The sequence below is a fragment of the Nelumbo lutea genome, chromosome 6 (assembly GCF_056320005.1).
Source record: "Nelumbo lutea isolate HS-2025 chromosome 6, American lotus-T2T, whole genome shotgun sequence".
NCBI lineage: Eukaryota > Viridiplantae > Streptophyta > Magnoliopsida > Proteales > Nelumbonaceae > Nelumbo > Nelumbo lutea.
The window spans coordinates 71,502,965-71,524,312 of record NC_142689.1 but is presented as its reverse complement, the minus strand read 5'-3'; the positions used below and the strand labels follow the sequence as shown (position 1 = coordinate 71,524,312).

Sequence of the window (21,348 nt, the reverse complement as noted above, 5' to 3'; positions counted from 1 at the left end):
ATCGACAGTCAATTGAATCAATCGATATATCACCCCAGGATTAGAATTCTTAGGCCCGAAGTATGTGCCGGCTCGGAATTAATGCCAATTCACGGGGGACAGTGGTGTATAGAATTGGGTTTTTTTGCATTTTTCCTCTTCCTCGATACCTCATCCACATTGCTCTCCAGCATGTAATGACTAAAATAGCCTTCTTTTCTTTAATTCAACGTATTCTTTTTCTCGTCGGGGAATATTGTTAATGTTAAGGGCTGTAAAGCAACAAATTGAACACGTACACTAAAACACTCGCAGAGGGAGAATTGCCAGCATTTTACTTCTCTCTCTCTCTCTCACTCACATACACAGAGGTTATCGATGGCGGATTCATCTCATGGACCTGCGAGTTTCACGGCGCAAGCTAATGCTTTACTTAGGAAGAACCTCACTTTCCAGGTCCACATTCAGTCTCCAGACTCTCCACTGGCCTCTTTGCTTCCTGATTTAGAAATAGAGTTTTGGTTTCTTGTTAGTTGTTACTTTGGACTCTATTTTTGCTTTTGTTTTCATTTGGTCTCTTGAATCTTTTGAGTGATATTAACGAGTTCTTGCATCCTGGTAGAAAATTGATGGGTCGATGTTCGCTGATTTGACTGGTTTCATTTGATTGTTTGATTTAGTAGAAAAATATTATTAATTGAGGATTAATACAGGATTAGTCCTCAGCTGCTCTCACATAAACAATTATATTATTATAATTTCTCTGCAAATGCTTTTGCAGAAAAGAAATCTGAGGACAAATATCATACTCATAGCATTCCCGCTTATCGTGTGTTTGATATTGGTTCTCATCAAAACCCTGGTGAATATTGAGCTGGATAAGCCTAAGTGGAAGTGCGGCTGCATCTCTGTTGACACTAATGGTGATGGTCAAAACGAGACAACCTGTGGGGTTGAGTACTCGACCGTGAATCAAGTGCCCAGTTGTCCCATACCTCATCCTATGGTTTGGCCACCTTTTCTGCAGATACCAGCTCCCTAGAATCTAAGACAAAGCAGCAAGGTACAGATATTTTCTTGAGCTCAGACCCCTTCTCTTTCTCTCTGGTTTTGGGTAATTTTTTATTCATGAATCTTCTTTCTTTTCTTGCATGAACCTTTTCTTTTTTTCTTTACTTTTGATTTAGAGGTGAGATGCGTGCAAGGGTTACATTTATGGAGAAACCGTTCCTCAGAGATAAATGATGAACTATTTAAGGGCTACCTACAAGGGAATTCAGAAAGAAAGATTAATGAGATTGTTGCAGGTTGGTCGGGTTGATATTGTTGTCTCTCTCTCTCTCTCACATGTTTCTTCATCAAAGTTGATTAAATTTTGTTTAGACTGGGTGATTAACATGTATATAAAACAAAACTTCTCTGCAGGTTATGATTTCTTAAACTCAAATGAGAAGAATTTCAATGTGAGCTTATGGTACAACTCAACCTACAAGAATGAAACAGAAATAAATCCTACAGGATTGGTGCGGGCTCCGCGCTTGGTCAATCTGGTATTTCTCCTTAATTTCCAAGTCTCACTGTTTGTCTGGTTAAGAATTACTTTTGGGTACTCATATGGGTATATCCCATTCTGATAGGGCTGCAAACAGTATCCAATTGTCCGAATTCGAATTCGATCTGATTAAACGTGATAAAAAATCGATCGGTTTATAATTGGATTGAACGTGGATCCACCCCTATTGGATCATATAAAATCCAATTTGATTCGATCTAAATATATATACTAGTGGAGGGGGGCCTACGTTGCAGGGGCTCGCTCATAAACTATTAGGCTCGAGCTCAATTCGAGTTAGAGACTTGAGCTTGAGCTCGAGTCAAAAGCTCGAAAGTTCGAGTTCAGCTATCTTTGATTGCAGGTCTCTCAAGCAGCCGAGGTCTCCCTCAATTGCCGAGGTGCCAAATCAATATCTCCCTCAGTTGCTGAAGTGTCGAGTTGAGGTTTTCTTAACAGACGAGGTGTCGAGTTAAGGTCTCCCTTAGTTGACAAGGTGCCGAGCTGAGGTCTCCCTCAATTGTCGAGGTGTTGAGCCGATATCTCCCTCAGTAACTGAGGTACCGGGTCGAGGTGTCATCTATCTTGACCTTGGTTTGAATTAGAGACTTGAGCTTGAGCTTAGAAGTTCGAGCTCAACTTGGCGCTGAGCTTGAACTCGACTACCTTTGATTGCAGGTCCCCTAGTAGTCGAGATGTCGAGCTAAACTCTCCCTCAGTTGGAGAGAGAGTGGTATTCTTGTAATTTATAAGGAGAGAGAGAGAGTTGGTAGGAGAGAGTGTGGCATTTTTGTAATTTAAAAGAAAAAAAAAAGCAAGAGAGAGAGAGTTGGTATGAGAGAGTGGCATTCTTGTAATTTGAAAGAAAAAGAAAAGCAAAAGAGAGAGAGTTGTTAGAGAATGGCATTCTTCTAATTTCTATGAAAAAAGGCAAAAAATATTGTTAGATTCCATTTCCTTCGTCCTTAGGCCTCCTTATGTACACATTTCAGTTTAATATATTTACTAGCGGAGGAGGCCCTGCGTTACAGGGGCTCGCTCATAAACTATTAAGCTCGAGTCAAAAGCTCAGGAGTTCGAGCTCGACTACCTTTGATTGCAGGTCTCTTAAGCAGCTGAGGTGTCGAGCCAAAGTTTTGAGCCGATGTGCCAAATTGATGTCTCCCCCAGTTGCTGAAGTGTCGAGCTGAGGTTTCCCTAGCAGGCGAGGTGTCGAGCTAAGGTCTCCCTTAGTTGACAAGGTGTCAATCTGATGTCTCCCTCAGTTGTCGAGCTGTCGAGCCGAGATCTCCCTCATTGACCGAGGTGTTGGGTTGATTTTGGTTCTTAATATATTGTTCTGATTATTATCGGTTTGAAACTAGTTATACCTGTCCATTGGGTCAAACCCACTTGTGTTGAAAACTAATCAGTTTGGTTTTGAGTCTAAATGACTCAGTGACCCAAGTGTCGAGCTGAGGTCTCCCTCAGTAGTCAAGGTGTTGTTTAGCTCGAGCTCATTCGAATTAGAGACTTGAGCTTGAGTTCAAAAGTTCGAACTCGGTTTGACTCTAACTTGACTACCTTTGATTGCAAGTCCCTTAGTAGTCGAGATGCCAAGCTGAGGTCTCCCTCAATTGGAGAGAAAGTGGCATTCTTATAATTTATAGGGAGAGAGAGAGAGAGAGAGAGAGAGAGATGGCATTCTTGTAATTTGAAAGAAAAAGAAAGAGAGAGAATGGCATTCTTGTAATTGAAAGAAAGAGAGAGAGAGAGAATGGCATTCTTGTAATTTAAAAAAAAAAAAAAGCAAAAGAGAGTTGGTAGAGAATGACGTTCGTATAATTTTTATGAAAAAAAGCAAAAAATACTGTTATATTCCATTTACCTCATCCTCAGGCCTTCTTAGGTACACATTTCAGCTTAATATATATATATATAACAGTATTAGAGACTTGAGCTTGAGTTCAAAAGTTCGAACTCGGTTTGACTCTAACTTGACTACCTCTGATTGCAAGTCCCTTAGTAGTCGAGATGCCAAGCTGAGGTCTCCCTCAATTGGAGAGAAAGTGGCATTCTTATAATTTATAAGGAGAGAGAGAGAGAGAGAGAAGAGATGGCATTCTTATAATTTGAAAGAAAAAAAAAAAATATATATATATATATATATATATATATAATTTATTTTCTTCATGAAATACAATATCTGAGTCAATATGAAATTTTAATCATTTTTTGTTTTATATATTTGTATTTTTAATATCTAATTACAATCGGAATTCAATTTGAGCCCAAACATAAATCCAATGAATAACTTTTTATTCAAATTCAAATATAAACAAATCAAATTTGGATTTACCTGTATCTCATAAACCAGAAACATCTCCAGAGTGTTTTTGTCTTTTAATGTTTTGTGTTTTGGCTAATAATTAGTGTGCCCCTTTATATAAAGAAAAATATAGAAAAACCCTTAAACCTCCCCCAAACAATTTCTCATATTAATAATAAAACATCCCCTCTCCTTCACTAACTTCTGTTGTTGGCTGACAAATTATCCACCCTTTATACAACCGTTTAGTTACTGTCAACACTTCTGATTTTATTTGACATCAAATTCTGTTAAATCAAAATGACTATTGTGAGTTACTTTTAATATATATAAATCTTGACTAGAAATTCTCAAGTCAGAAGAAAATCTGAAAATGAAAGTGTCTTGTAGGTATATCACTTTTTTTTTAGCTTGGAACAGTCACCAAATATCCCCTCCAAAAAAAAAAAAAAAAAAAGATTCATGTTACCCACATATCAACTAATTAAGTGTTTGTAAAAGAAGACATTAACTTTGGACATGAGCCAACCCCATATTGGGCCAAATTTCATAGTAGCATATTTAGAAGATCATCAGCTTTAATTTAATTAATATAAATGGTGTTGATCTATCATAAAACCATTAATTTGACTATATTTTGAGCATTTGACCCGCCCAGAAGTAGGGCATCCACCTTTGGTATTAGATTCAAATATTCAACACCCTACAAGAGTATTATTGATATTTCTCTCATTCAATAAGGGATATTTAAAGATTAGAATAAAACTGAGGGGAGGTATTAGCATTTGTTAAGAACCTCAGGAGAGATTTAAAGATTTTCCCAAGACAAAGAACGATGCCCTCAAATTACTCCCATTACTTGTTATACTTCTGTCTTTCATGCTCAAAATTTTATATTGATTTTTGTTGTATTTGGTTTTAATTTGTTAGTTTGTGATATCTAGATGTGTTTAAGAAGAAATTAAACTTAACTTGAATTTTGGCTTCCGATTTGTGTTGTCTCTAGAAGTTAATCACATAGGATTTAAGCTGCCATCACTCGATGTAGGCTTATATGCTCTATGATAAAATTCTTGTGTCATTGTGTAAAATGTTGGTAGAAACCGTTTCTGCAATAATGTTTCAGAGAAAAGACATCATACATGAACCGCATTCTCATGCTTTTACATTGTCTACAATCTCTGCTGCTTTATATAATGTATCTCTTTACATATTAACTTGACTGCAGGAAGGACTACTACTCCACTAACATCATGTTAATGGTCTATTTTTTATTTTTTATTTTTATTTCTTATAATGGGTTATACAATGGGGGTAGTCCATCCTTCAACCCGGGTGCAAGTGGGATTCAATCTCAAGTCTCCACTACAATTAGCAGAAAACCTTACCAATCAGCTGGTCGACAACTTAACCTTGACACCTTGCTAAGTTGCTAATGGGGGTTATTCAATCAATCGATAAATTGACTATAATACTTGCATTCATTTGCTAATTGCTATTATATTGGATCCCATGGTAATTCAAGATATCTGACGGTAACTGAAACCCTCCTGCAATATGGGGTAAACAGCTTATCTGCTCCTTGTTGAAGCTGATAAGCTCTCTCTCCCTCTCACCTTTCTCTTTACACGAATAACTGATAACTGGAAACACATGAGGATACTTACCAGATAAGTAAAAATGAACAGGACCCAGGTACCATAGCCCGGCCTTTAAAAGATTTGAAAGCACCTTTTATCTACCTTTTTCTGTAGTGGACGTTGGTGTTAATAACCTGGTCCCGAGGTTGAATCAGTTTCCCCTCGGAGTCAATGGGTTAGTAGTTCAATTGTTCACATCAACGGGCCAATCCATGATGTTATTATCATTATAAAAATTTCAAAATACAAAAAAGCTGATAGCCCGTTGAAGGGGTCTTACAGGTCAATGGATTATTGATTGAGTGAATGGTCTTTGCAATATAGCATATTAGAGAGGTTCACCTAAATCAAGATTGTAACCGTGTCATTGGTCCAACCAGCGAGGTCAATAATGGGTTTGAAAACACCAGTGACAATTGACCCTTCCATGGGGTGCTTACGGTTCGATTAACCGAACCGTGGGCCTTATTTTGTAATTGAATCGGTAATACCGGTTTTTGGAAAATTGGTAAATGAAATTGAACCAAAGCCAATTGATTAACCTGTTGACCAATTCGATTAATCGTCGTTTTAGTTCACCGGTTTTTTTGTTTTTCTTTATAATATATTGTAAAAATATATAATAAAAAATTATAAATATATATAATATCATATTTTAAATAATAAATAATATATCATATATTATAAATATATATTTATATATAATACATATTTATTAATTTATAATATATATATATACATAAATATATATAATATATAAAAATATATGTATACCGATAGATTTAGTTAACCACCCATTTTCTATATTAGTTAATGAAACTAAACCAGTACCTTCAGTTTTTTAAAACACCAAATCAGTTCAGTTTCAGCCGGTTTTTTCGACCGATTCAGTTTTTCAATTTTTTTTGCTCACCCCTGCTTCCATGGAGCATGGACACGCCATGGATATAAATATATTCAAAACATCATGTGAACCACTTTCTTATATATCATGAACAAGGCATAATGTAAATAAATTTTATAAAAATTTTAAGCCAACACACTATGTAGTAGGGGTGGATTCGAGCTGAGCCAAGTCAAACAGTATGAGGTTCGAGCTCAGCTCGCCAATGTATTACAAGGGTCAAGCTCGAGCTCGGTTTGAGCTAGAATCTTTAGGTCGAGCTCGGCTCGGCTCGACTCGAGTTCGATTTGAGAAAAAAGTTATATAAAAAAACTATTTAATTATTTTAAAAATAAGAATTATAATATTTTTATTATATATATTATTTTCTATAATTATATATATATTCGAGCTTTGCTCATGAGCCGAGCTCTATTAGGCTCAAGCTCGGCTCATTTATTAATTGATCCTCTGAATTGGGTCAAGCTCAGCTCAAGACTCAATTGAAATCAAGCCGAGCCGAGCTCGAATAGCTCGTGAAGAGTTCGGCTCATAGCCACCCCTATTCTTTAGTATAAGCATAATATTCAACCCAATTTTACTAATAAAGATTTTAAATATATATTAGAATTGAATCGAATGGAACCGATCGAATTTGGATCACCAACAAAATCAGGTGTCGATTCGGATAAACGGATTAGTGGATACCATTTGCAGCACTGCCAGCACTATTGTATCTTCTTTGCTATTTTAAATTAATGACAAAATATGAAGAACAAGATTATATGTTTATTCTACCTTCATACAGGTATCCAATGCCTACCTTCAGTTCTTGCGGGATGCTGGCACAAGGATTTTATTTGAATTTGTTAAAGAAATGCCCAAACCTAAAACAAAACTCAGACTGGATTTCTCTACTCTTCTTGGCCCACTCTTCTTTACATGGATCATTTTGCTACTTTTCCCTGTAAGTATATATGCATCATGATGGCTATCTACGTTGAGCAGATTGTTCTTTATGATTGGAAAACTGGTTTTCCAGACATTCTTTATATGCACATCAAATGCTTCTATTACTAGAGATTCTTATTTTGGAAAATAAAAAATAGAGAGAGCTGCTGCTTATTTTCATCCACCATTGATATCAGTGTTGCATGGAATCTTCCAAGAGAAGAAGTGTCCCTATTGGACACATGATTCTCGAAACATGGTTTTCAAAACTGGATCAGACTGGACTGTTGGATCGGAAAAACTAGGAACCGGTTACCTGACCCGGGTGGTTGAACCGTTTAAACCGTTCAGTGGTTTTTGTTCTTTTTTATTTTTTTGTTAGAATGGACCATCCATTTGATTCGAATGATTTGACCATTCAACCCAGAAACCGAACCCCTGAATAGTTCGTTGTCTGGTTTGATTTTAAAAACCTTGTCTCCAAATATCCATTGCTTTGGTGATCAGATTTTGCAATTGAACCACATTAGGCCAAATGCACCTAGTATTTACATACAAAGATTGTAATCCAAAAGCCTAAACTACTGGTTTATGGGCCAGCTTATATAAAATCTCTTTCACCTCTCATTCCTTTCTAATGTGGGATTCTCTTCATACACTACCCATATACCCATATGTGAATTCCAACACTTTAAAACTCTATGGTGTATTTCATTCTAAATTAGTTAGCATCATTTCAGTTTATTTTTAACCTCTTAGGTTTTTTTAAAGTTATTTTCTTCTCAAAAATTCATTTTGGTGTAGGTAATATTGACATCTCTTGTTTACGAGAAGGAACTGAATCTAAGAATCATGATGAAAATGCATGGACTTGGGGATGGTCCCTATTGGATGATTTCTTATGCTTATTTTCTTTTCATATCATCAGCTTACATGTTATGTTTGGTGATCTTTGGTTCATTGATAGGTAAAGTGCAACCAGATGGGGTTTTCCTTTTTCCTTCTTAATTTTTCAACTTGGGTTTCTTTTCAGGTTCTACTAATTTCTTTAATTCGCAGGGTTAAAGTTCTTTACGCTCAATGACTACAGCATACAGTTTGTCTTCTTCTTCATTTTCATAAATTTGCAAATATCCTTGGCTTTTCTAGTGTCAACGGCTTTTTCAAAAGTTAAGACTGCTGCAGGTCTGACTACGCTTGGCCCGTTTTATCTTACGGTAAAGAGTACTTAAAGCCTACTATCTCATATGAATTGACATGTTCATGATTGCAGTAATAGGGTATATATGCACATTCGGATCAGGGCTTTTGGGTGGCTTTCTTTTCCATTTTTTTGTTCAGGATCCATCCTTCCCAAGTGAGTGCAACTGCAATAATCTGCTTAACTGGTTCTGTTGTTGTTTGAAAATTTAGGACCTATCTGGTTTGCGGGAGTAAGGGTTTGGAATCAGAATCGGAATGAATCATTTCAATTCCAACTGTGAAACTGTTTGATTGGGTAGAATTGGAGTTTTATATTTATTTATAGTGGAATGGTATTCCCCTATTTGAGGGAATGGTCATTCTTTCCCTTTCCCTTAGCAATAAAATCACATTCCACTTGATTCTAATTCTTGTCTGAATTAAATAAACTATAAGAATAGACCACTCTGATTCCAATTTCAAAGAATTTTAATTCTAATTGCGAACAAAACGGACCCTTATAGTTCTCTTCACCACTAAATACAACGATGCTCTGCATTTCTATTTATGCAGGTGGTTGGATCGTAGTTATGGAGGTCTACCCCGGTTTTTCTCTATATCGTGGGTTATATGACTTCGGACAGTATGCCTTTGGGGCAAATTATATGGGAACTGATGGGATGCGGTGGAAAGATTTAAGTGATGATATAAACGGAATGAGAGAGGTTTTGCTTATCATGCTTGTAGAATGGTTGGTTGTTCTTGCTGTTGCATATTATTTAGATCAAGTTTTATCATTAGGAAGTGGTGTTGGAAAGCATCCTCTGTTTCTCTTGAAAAACTTGGCGGAGAAACGATCCCCACCTTTCCCAAGGCCTGGTTTGCAAAAACAGGAATCTTCTGTTCTTGTTCAAATGGACAAAGCCGATATTTCGCAGGAGGTAACTCTGCGTAGATTATTTTATTTATTTACCTTTCTCATATTTATATTTTCTCTTTTCCGTAGGAATTTAGGAATAGTTTCAATAGGTGATAAAATGAAGGAGAGTAGACCAAGATAATTAAGGTATGTTCATAGAAGATTACTAATTGTGCCAATTAAAATAAATGATTTGTTATACATTAAAGGGGCTATAAGAGCTCGGGGTAAACCAAAGTAAAAAATGATTTAAGCATAACAATATAACAATGGGTATTGGCTTTAAATTGAATAGACTGATGAAACAGGATTTATGTATCCAACCCCATGTAGTTGGGAAGAGGCATGGATGATGATCCTTATATTGCTCTTTTTGAATCAGAGCTTTGAGTTCCCTTTGCAATGCGGCTGTTATAAAGCTATTCCAGGCATTCTCTGTTTGGATGTTAATTCCACCATTAATATTCTTACTTGTCTTTGTTTCAGAGGGAGAAAGTTGAACAGTTACTACGTGATGAGCCACACACAAGTCATGCTATCATCTGCCATAACATCAAAAAGGTTTATCCGGGGAAGGATGGGAACCCGGAGAAGGTTGCAGTCAGAGATTTGTCTCTTGCTTTGCCTCGAGGGGAATGTTTTGGTATGCTCGGTCCTAATGGCGCTGGCAAAACTTCTTTTATTAATATGGTAATTGGACACAATGCACATTTAGTTTTTAAAACTTAGTTTGGAAGGAATACAAATACAAATATATAGAATGTAAAATCTTGTATTTTGCATTATTTTATATGTATTTATACTATACATATTTGTATTTGTATTCTTTCCAAACTAAACCTCAGTCATTTCTCAAATGCTAAATCTGTTCTTCATATTTAATGTCAGCAGGGTCAGTATAGCCAATAGGGAAAACCACTAATTAAATGATCCCACTAGCAAACTCACTCACTATATCACTATATATCTTAAAGAACTGCTCAACTAAAAGTCTAAGCCGTTAGGTGAAGTACCTGTATAGGTTTTTTTTTTTTATTCTCTAACACAGTTCTTCATGCGAAAGCCCATTGGACTTGGAAGATGGACAAGCACAAGAATACAGTAGAGACGACAAGAAACTGTTTAACCTAAAAGCTTAAACTGTTAGAATGCTTTTATTCACTACTAATCAAAGTTTATCCAGAAGTCCGTTTTCATGCTTTCTGATAAGTCTTCATGCTGTTATTCTCTTGCAGAATATAGAACATTAATAAGTCTTCTCTCTACTACATTTGAGAGTTTTTTTTGGTTGGTTTACAGATGATTGGACTTATCACTCCAACCTCTGGCACAGCTTTGGTTGAGGGCTTGGACATACGAACTAATATGGACAAAATATATACCAGCATGGGTGTATGCCCACAGCATAAGTAATAAAGCAATTAATTAATATTGTTTTTGAGTCCCATCTGGTTATGCAAGTTTCCATGTTCTTTGTATTATTTCTCTTTTTTTATGTTTTTGAACAATGTTATAGCCTGCTCTGGGAAACACTGACGGGAAGGGAACATTTACTATTTTATGGAAGACTGAAGAACCTCAAGGGTGCTGCCTTAACACAAGTGAGTCTAGTATTAATAATGCTTCACCTTTTATGTTGTTTCATTAATCCTAGTTTGTTCTTTAGATCAAGGTTCAAAGTATCAATATAGTTCAATACACTGAATTGAGGTTTTGGAATTTAAAAAAAACACACTTTTATTATTTCTTTTAGTTTTTTTTCTTTCGAACATGTTCAGGGGTCGGTAAAAAGCCTGGCTACCCCCTGAAACTCCCTCTATTTCAGGTATCGGTGATCCACCGATATGATATATATCAGCCCACATGATGAAATCTTAAACCTTGCTTTGAACTAATGACTTGTGCATTTGAAAATTTTTCTTATCCGAAAGATAAAACGCCTCATCTTTGCACTATTTCATATCAAGAAAATGAAGGAGATGGATTTGGAAATTTTAATTAAATCCATATTAGTTTTGATAACCTGATAAAATTATAAAAGAGTTGTTCTAGTGTAGTAGAAGCTAGTCTGCTGTATTTAGCGATTATAAAACCAATAGCAGGATTGTATGAACTGTATGATGAAATGACAGTTTTCATGGGAACAAGTCTGTGATTCTGGTCTGTTTCTGCAGGCAGTGGAAAAATCTCTTAAAAGCGTGAACCTGTTTCATGGTGGTGTCAGTAATCAACAAGCTGGGAAATACAGTGGGGGTATGAAGAGGAGGCTTAGTGTTGCCATTTCACTGATTGGAAATCCTAAAGTATGAAATGTCTCATTTTTGCATATTTAAGGGCCTGTTTGGTTTGGAGAATAAGGATTTAGCATAAGAATCGGAATGCCTCATTTCGATTCAACTGTTTGGTTGGATAAAATTAGAATTTCATTTTCATTTCTGATAGAATGACATTTTCTCATTTAAAGAATGACCATTACCTCCCCCTCCCTTGAGAATGAAACCCTAAGTTTGAATTAAATAGACCCTAAGTTTCCTCATTATGCTACCTAATAGCTACTTATGGTGTATCTCTTGGGAATCTTGCAAGGTTGTCTATATGGATGAGCCTGGTACTGGATTGGATCCAGCCTCGAGAAAGAATTTGTGGGATGTTGTAAAGCGTGCAAAGCAACACAGAGCCATCGTTCTCACCAGTAATATGCACCCATTTACATTCTTTATTTTAAACTTCGTACTGGCATCATTCGAGTTCTCTCTGCCAATTATCTTATCGATGTGCGACTTAAATTTTTTAAAATATGAAAATTATATAATTTAATATTTTTAAGATCATTTTTTCTTTAATGTCTTCTCCGACGTCAGCAAGAATTACTTGTCTTCTCCAGCAACAGCAGTGGTCTAAACCCCCTTTGTTGTTGATTGAATAAATAAATAAAGTATTACACAACAGCTGTCTGAATCTCTCCTCTTTGGCAATAAGGCCATATTCTGCGATGACGTTTGTCAATGTAGTTTCTCCAACGGGAAGCATTGATTCTTCAGTAGAAAAAGTTGGGGCATAAAGTGAACGGTAGTGCCTAATTGCAGTGAAAAGGGATTTAAACAATGGCTATTTTGGTCATTTTAAAATGAATCTTCTCTTGTCTATTCAAAATTTGAGGGATATTTGTGTCCTTTTACATGTCATTTAACATCGGTTAATGATTTTTAAAAAAAATTAAACACTATAGTATCACATTTTGAAGTTCAGGATACATGTCATTTTGAAGTTCAGGATATAGTAGCACATTTTGTTCTTGAATTTTTTAGATGAGAATAATATTGGTAGTACTCACACTAAGGGCAAATGATGATGAGGATGATGATGATGATGATGATGATGAAAGAATGGAAGAAAGAAAGCCAACTAACTCACTAAATGAACTCTATGGTTTCAGCCCATTCCATGGAAGAGGCAGAATTTCTTTGTGACCGGCTGGGGATCTTTGTAGATGGAAGCTTACAGTGTTTAGGAAATCCAAAAGAGGTAAATTTAATTGATACCATACCATCTACAGTATTCCTGCTATAGCAGTATTAACACCTAAATATCACAAAAGCAGCTTAGAAGGTCCATTTGATAATGGGCCAAATTGTAGAGGTGAGCACTGCAAGCCCAGCCCAGCCCATAAGAATCACATATACAATGAACCCGGGCCTGTATTTCAGTCTTGGAGTGTGGAACCAGGCTTCCACCAGGTGCCAGGCCTGACTAGGCTCAGCCCTGCCCATGATCACCCTTACTAAAATGACTGAACTGAATCACTTATTGCTTTGTTTCTGAGACCTTTATGGCTGAATGGCATGTTGGGGTGACTACAATTACATTTAGGCCTAACTTGGAATATGGACTGTAGGAGTAGATTAATGTTTTGAATTTCATTCCACCTTGATTCCTCACACTCGGAAACGAAATGGCATCACCCTGGGTGGGTGATATGGTGGTGTCTATATATAATTAAGCTGTTAGTAAATAGTTTGTCTTGCCCCAAAACCCAACAAAAGAGTACACTTCCTTACATTTTCAGCCCAGCCCACAAGCATTCAGCTTGACATCTATGTGATTACATATGGATATATAAGCACTTAACTCCATGTATATATATGAATATATGTGATTACAGCTGAAGGCTAGATATGGAGGGTCTTATGTATTTACGATGACAACATGTTCGAGTGAAGAGGAGGAAGTGGAGAAGTTGGTAGGTCATCTGTGCCCAAGTGCAAACAAGATATATCACATATCTGGAACCCAGAAGTTTGAACTTCCAAAGCAAGAAATCAAGATTGCAGATGTTTTCCGGGCAGTTGAGGATGCAAAGACCAGGTTCACAATACATGCTTGGGGTCTAGCTGACACCACCCTGGAGGATGTCTTTATCAAGGTTGCCGGAGAGGCGCAGGCCTTCAACTAGCTCTCATGACTGTTTGATTGATGTGGCACTTGCTTGCTTTTATTTTATGTTAATTAGAAAACAAAATCATTCAACAAGCAACTAGGAGAGACAGTTTGGCTTATTTCTCATGTCTAGACTCTTTTTAGAAATGCATCAATTAGGGTCTGCTTGGTGTGGAATCTAAATCGAAATCCTTTGAAATCAGAATCTGAACGGTCTATTTTCATAAGGGTCCATTTGGTTTGTGGTCGGTATTGGAATCGGAATGGTGTATTCTTATAACCTGTTTAGTTCATATGAGTTTAGAATTGGAATTAAATCAGTTCGAATGGAATCTCATTCCCAAAGGAGAGAAAGGGAATAGCCATTCTCTCAAATAGAAGAGTGTTATTCCATCATAAATGGAAATGAGATTCTAATTCCACCAACCAAACAGTTGGATTTAGAATGAATTGTTTTCATAAGGATGCAAATTTATCAGATCAGGTTAAGTAAATAATATATCTAATCCAACTTCGATATATAATATAAATAATTCAAATCAAGTGTATGATTTGAATTCGAATATCTTATTAGAATTATAATAAAAAATTATAATATAATATAAATAATATATATACACACACTTGTGTACACTGTTCATTTATATCTTATCGTCCATATCACACTGGGCTCCACGCACTCACCCGTGTAAGTTGTTGAGTTGTGAATTGTGAATTGTGAGTGATGTTTTTTCAAACTTTTTTTTTCTTTCTGACACCATCGATATACATTAACATTACTCGACAAAACAACATTTTGAAACCATCTCCCACCGAAGCGTGGAAGTTGCTAATTTGGGCGTTTTAGCTTTCAGGTTTGCCGATTTGGCATGCGTTAGGGCGGGCCTTGTGCTCTGCTTTGCCTACACAACTACACATGCACCCCATGTTCACTCACTTGAAAAAAATCACACACAAAGGACCATGTTGCCCAAGTCAAGACAAGTAGTAGGCATTGCATCTCTTTGTACTAATTAGGGTCCGTTTGGTTCACTTCCAGAATTGGAATCAGAATCCCTTAAAATCGGAGTTGGAATGGTCTATTCCAGTCTTCTTTTTGGTTCAGATGGGAACTGGAATGGAATCAGAAGGGGGAGGGAATGTGTTATGTTTGCCTTGAATTCTTTGTTGCAATCCGCTTTATGTCAGCTCATGGGTCCAAGTCAAATTCAAAGAGTAATGTATTTTGGGGGTTTTCTCTCTTGTATACTTGGTCTTTTGTCTTGTGAGAAAAAGTATGAGACTTTGGGTTGGGGTTTAGGTTTTGTGAGTGAGGTTGTGAGTGTACAGTTCTGTATTCCTCTCCATTGCAAATTACATAGTAGATTTTTGCTCTTCCTTCTCTTATGGACTTAAGTTATAAGCCAAACCATGTAAATCTATGTGTCCTCTTTACTTGCTTTTTTTATTTCCGTTTTTCTTTTGTTTTTGAGATGTCATTCGAATATGCATTTAGGGTTTTTTTTTTTTTTTTTTTGCAACAAAATGGCCATTCCCTCAAATGAGGGAATATAATTCCACAAAAAATAAAAGTGGGATTCTGATCCTGTCCAATCAAACAATTGAAATCAAAATAAGCCATTCCAAATCCTATTTCAAACCCCTATTTCCACAAACCAAACAGGCCCTTATTCTTGTCATAAGTTGCTTAACATTCTTGCGAGCTATATATAATATTCAGCTGGAAGCCACCATCACCATCATCATCATCATTTTCATTTTAAATCTGTACTCAGTAAAGTCTAAACAATCACTTCGACAACTGCTCCCTCCATCGTTGGCTGTTGGCAGCAGCTTTCTTGCAATCACCATATCACATGGCTTTTAATTGGGTAGAACAATTTCGTTGTTGGGCGTGATGATATCCATTAATTGTCGATGATGGTCAGTTGGTCACTTGGGGGGTGTTTGTTTCACTTTCACACCTGCTTTGTTGACTGTTTATTAATTAGGAAAGAGAGGAGGTTTTGCAGAAAATGCCATGAGATGGGGCTTCCAGAGTAACTAGTGAGAAGCTTCGTCCTAAGCTCTGTGAGTGTGAGGGACAGAAAGAATGAGGGAAACCGTGGATACAGGAATGTCACTCCAAATGTCCAAAATAAGGAGACTCAGTCTCTGCAGTTTCAAGCAAATCAATCGGGTAAGCACCAAGCAAAGAGCCAGAGGTGTCTTGTGGAGATGGGTTAATTGGGCTCAGTTTCGGAAAAGTACAAAGACAAGTGTGTACAGTATAAATACATATAAAATAATATAAAATAGAAGGTTTTATACTCTGCATATTTATATTTGTATTTGTATTTCTTTTAAATTGAACCTTAGACGGTATTTGATTGTATTGCGAATTTATTTACACTGATGCAAAATCATGATAGTGCAAATTATGATTTATTTATATAATAAAATTTATCTTATTTTATTTTATTACAGTAAAAATGAAATAAAATAAGACCTAAAACAGAATAAAGCAAAATTAAGCCAAAATTTATATTCTTTTCATTTGTACTCCCATGCATTTGTATTAGTGCAAATAAAATTACACTGCAATCAAACATAGTCTTAATAATTTGGCAGTGATGCATTCTTTCTTTTAAGAGTGGTTTATGTTGACTGGTAGTGCAGGTAGTGGCAACCGGAAAGGTGGTCTTGGTAATGGTCGGTGCCAGCCCAAGCAATAAGTTCGGCCCCGTTGCCATCTGCAACCTTGAAAAAGTGAAAGAAATAGGATCATTTCTTTCTTTCTTTTTTTCCTTTCTTTTCTTTTCATCTTTTTCATTGACTTGACTGGCTGTTCTAATTAAAATTTTTGAGGGTTAACTTCAATGGATCAACTGATGGTGGTATGTTCTCTGGGTGTTTGTAGTGGAGACTTGGGGTCAAGTCCCACTTCTCAAAAAGTAATTTATTACCCATCGCTATTATAAGTAATATTTTAAAAACCGATTTAGAACCGAAATTGTTTTGACCATCAATTTCTGATTAGTGATTTAGTGGTTCAATTATTCAGTTAAAATAAATAATTCGTTGCAATTTAAAAAATAATAATAATTAAAACAAAAAAAGGCCGGAAACCATTATCCAGACCGAATGAATCAATGATTCAATCGCCTGAGTCAATGAATTGTTACCCAAATCAACAATTTTTTGACAAAAAAGCAATTAAGGGATGTAAAAGAATCGATTGCCTGACAAATTTTTTCAGGCCAAATGATCTGACCTTCAAACCAACAACAGTTGGAAAACCATAACTATGAATGAATTTATTTTAATTAGCTTGATTTATCTGTCATAAAGTATAACTACTTTCTGGATGGAAAACCAAACATTTTTTACTGTTGAACCGATGTCCGGACCGTCCGGTAAATGTTAATGAGAAATTAATTACTTATACGTAACAAACCAAACACCCCGTGAAGGACCCGAGTGACTAACAAACCTCTTTAAGGAAATGAATTGTAAAAACTACACGACAGAAACGACGTTATAGACTTTTAGCGATTTTGTGGATCGATGGGCCCAATAGGCTAGTTTTGGCCTGTCAATGAAGCGAAATATGTCCTTGGCTCTGCTGTCAATTGTCCAGCGGTCCGAATCATTTGACCCAAGTACTGGTCAATTGTCTGGTTTTCTTTTATGTTTAGTCCGGAATTTTCGAAAAAGAAATCATTTACTTAAATCAGCGAACCGTTGATCTAAACGGTTGAATAGCTAAACCATTCAACCCGATTAATAATTTTCAGGTCATTTATCATTTTAATTATATTATATTTTATTTTTCAAAATATCATGAACTTATCTGTTTGAACCGAACAGTCAAACTATTGATTCAAAAACCGGTGGCCGTAATAGTTCTATTTCTGAGTATGTTTTTAAAGCATTGCTCTTAAAGATTGATTCTGGGCTTAAATTTTTTAAGGAGAATGACGATTCTGCCCAAGGTCAGAATTTATAGGTTCAAAGTACATTTTGGAGAGGTGCCAACTCGAAATTGATGCTGATTCACCGTAGGTATGAATGCATAAAATGTAAGTTTTTGACCTTTTGAATGCTTATATATCTTTGTAGTGGAAATTAGAAATCTGTGTACTTCAATTTTTTATATCGGTGTCCCAAGTCCCAAGCTCTAAACAGATTGTTCCCAGATCTACCCACTTTAGTCCGTCCAAGCCTGAAATGAATGCTAACTAATTTATAAGCCTTGTGTAAATGCCTGTTTGGGAGGGGAGGGCCCTAACGCACAGCTTCTAGCTTTGTCAAGTGGGTCTCACATGAAAAGCTTAAAAACTATGGGCCTGTTTGGCAAGTCTTTTTGAAAAGATCTTCTTGCAACTCTAATAGTCAAAAGACACATTGAGCTTTTGGCATAAGATCTAGGCAGTCCAAAGACCGTTTGACAGATGCGCATCTTTCCATGTGACGTTTCGGGTCTTTTCGCACGAGATTAAAATGTGAAAGACGCAAGAAGCTTCATTTAGAGCTTCCCAAAATGGGCTTCTCGCGTCCTTTCGATGCCCCATCTTTTGGTGGATAGATCTTCCGTGTGCCAAACAAGAATAGATTTTCGGTCTTCCTAACTTGTAAACAGCCAAAAAAACCGTGCGAAAAGACATGCCAAACAGACCCTATATTTTTTATGAAAAGATCCAGAAAGTTCAAATACATTTTCATTGACATACGAAATCAACCTTGCAGCCAATAGCTTCTTCAAAGAAATTTGGATTTGATCCTCAGACCGTCCTCACACCCTTTTGGAGTTGTGCATAGGGAACATTATGAGGAGATATTTCCAATACACGAATGCAAGTGATCGTGAAAAACGATTATGTGAGGATCAAATCTAATTTCTCTTCAAAAATCTCTGTAAATACAGCTCAATCAAAGCCAGAACCCTCCCAAATCCTGTTCTAAAGCTTACTATGCCTTTTCTACATTTCTTTTTTAGAAGTTGTCCATGTAAGCCTCTTAAATATTTTATATGTCCAAACTACCCCTAAATAAACGGTCAATCTTGGTTGTGTTTGGCTCTGTGGACATTTATTAAAAAAACACTACTACATCAGTAATACATAGGCGTTTGCGTTTATTGCAGATGAAGCAAAGTGAAACAACTGTTTGATTTCACGGTTTATCAAATAAATGGTAGAAAACTGAAATGCTTTGATTTTTGTGCATAAGGCATTTGGGGAAATGTCAAATTATTGTTTCTCCCCACTCCCCAACGTATCTTGAAATCAAATGCTGATGCGACGCACTTTAATGGGTATTAACTTAAGGTGGAGAATAAAAAACATTTAAAATGAAGCCCAACCAAACACTTATCTTGCCTCCACGTGTCTCCAATAGAGAATAGTCATCACTATTAGCAATCACCATAAGTTATTCCCACATACCTATCCATAGAACACCAGTACTTTGTATTGTGAACATCTCCACATGAATGATAAGGGAGATATTTCCAATGTGTAGTTGTAATGTCTCATGGATAAAAATGTGGGAACAACTCGTGGGTAACAAATCCAAACCCTATTTGCATATTTAATGGTGGATCACTATAATGGCATTGTAGAGAATTCTTCTTATACCTCAAAGTGACCGCTATAATCGCTATAATGGCTTAGTATTTTTTGAAAATTAAATTTATATAAAATAAAGGTAAATTTTAAAACATAAATAACATTATATATATATATATATATATATATATATATATATATATGATATCATATATTTTTATGGGGTTTTGGTAATTGGCATTAGAGATTTGGCAATAACCAAGAAGATAGATAATTAGCAGATCTAGATTGTTACAAGATAACATGGTAGACGGAATTCAAGTTTAAAGAATGTTTTTATTAATAGGAAGAGAAAGAGAATGAATAAGAAAAAACGAAAAATAAATAATAGGGGTGCAACTTGAATGAGTCCAACTGAGCTCAGACCGGTCCAGCCCGAAAAAGAAAAATAGTAAAAAAGTCATGGAATAATTTTTAGAAAAAGAGTTTAATTAGGAATAGCTTTTGCTCATGACCTCTCTAGCATACATCATGTATTATTTGGCTTGGTTCAATGGAAGATTGATTTTACCAAAAAGGAAAAAGGAAGATTTAATAATGCATCAGGAAATCATATGAAATGCCAATGAAATATACTGATCCAAACGGAGCCTAAAAAATTCCTGCACAACTTTTCTTTTTGTTTTTTTAACAAACATATTCTTTTGAGCAGGTGTTTTTGGCAACATAATTCTTGAAAAAACAAGATCAGATCTGCTCCTCATAGAGCACGTCTCACACCGACCTTATAGTACATTTCAGGCATACATTGGAAACATCTCCCTTCTCATCGGAATTTGGTTTTTATCAAGGCAAGTCGGTGCTCACACCCTTCAAACAGTCACTTGCAATTTCGCATTGGGAATATCTCCCATGAAATAAATCACATAACTACGGAGATATTCCCAACGTAAGGCTGTAAAGGCTGTTGAAACGGACTTTGCCCTGAGTAAAGTCGGACTCATAAAAATAAATATTTACAATTATAGAGATGCTCCATATGTACGGCTGAAACATGCTGAGGTTGGTGTGAGGAGACCAGATCTGCTCCTCACAAAAGGCACCTCACAAGTATATCTTACCATACATTGGGAACATCTCCCGTACTTTTAAGTTATTATTCACGGGAGATGTTCCAAATGCACGGTGGATGTGCATGTGAGGCGCCCGAGTGTGAGGAGCAAATCCCGTCCCTGGCGTGAGGCGCATGCACTCTGTGGGGAATAGATATCCCAACTCTGCAAAAACGTGGTAATTGGTATTTGGTAACATCAATAGTACCTTGCAACAATAACTGCTTTATTTTGGGGAAAATAACTAAAACTTCCCCTGTGTTTTTTGGAAAATACTTAAAGCCTCCCTTACACTTAGACTTCTAACAAAAAAATCCATTCACATTCCAAATAAATGTACAAATTAATACACCCCTTCCATTTGTAATCCTGTAAGGAGGTATTACAATTATGATGATACCCTTCTCATGAATGTGCATGAATTGAACAATCAAACCTACTTAAATAAAGTAAATTACGGTTTTGTTTGGTTTGCAGTTGGAATTGGAATCGGGATTAGAATGGTCTATTCTTATAGTCTGTTTAGTTCAGACAGGAATAGGAATGGGAATTAAAATCAGCAGGAATGGGATTTCATTCCCAAGGGAGGGGGAGGAAATGATCATTCTGGCAGGAATGGGAATGGAATTTCAATTCTGCCCAACCAAACAGTTGGAATTGGAATAACGTATTCTGATTCCAATTCCAGACCTCTATTATTGTGAACCAAACAGAGCCTACATTTTTTGGAGTAATTTGATAAAGCTTCATCCCAAAGATCAAAGTATCTATACTCTCAATATCAAAAAAAGAAAAAAAAAGTTCAGGAGTTTCATTTGAACAAAAACTCTTATCTT

At 36.1% G+C, this 21,348-nt stretch overlaps 1 pseudogene across 1 annotated transcript; it reads left to right on the top strand.

Moving 5' to 3' along the window:
* The first annotated feature begins 246 nt into the window (after positions 1-246).
* Positions 247-13,876, top strand: LOC148849588 (ABC transporter A family member 7-like; annotated as a pseudogene). The gene is made up of 16 exons (XR_016101409.1): positions 247-435; positions 761-1,042; positions 1,167-1,286; positions 1,405-1,529; positions 7,171-7,329; positions 8,118-8,280; positions 8,373-8,498; positions 8,587-8,670; positions 9,069-9,436; positions 9,901-10,104; positions 10,714-10,823; positions 10,931-11,015; positions 11,589-11,717; positions 12,001-12,106; positions 12,851-12,939; positions 13,577-13,876. The product of XR_016101409.1 is annotated as an ABC transporter A family member 7-like (transcript).
* The last annotated feature ends 7,472 nt before the right edge of the window (positions 13,877-21,348 follow it).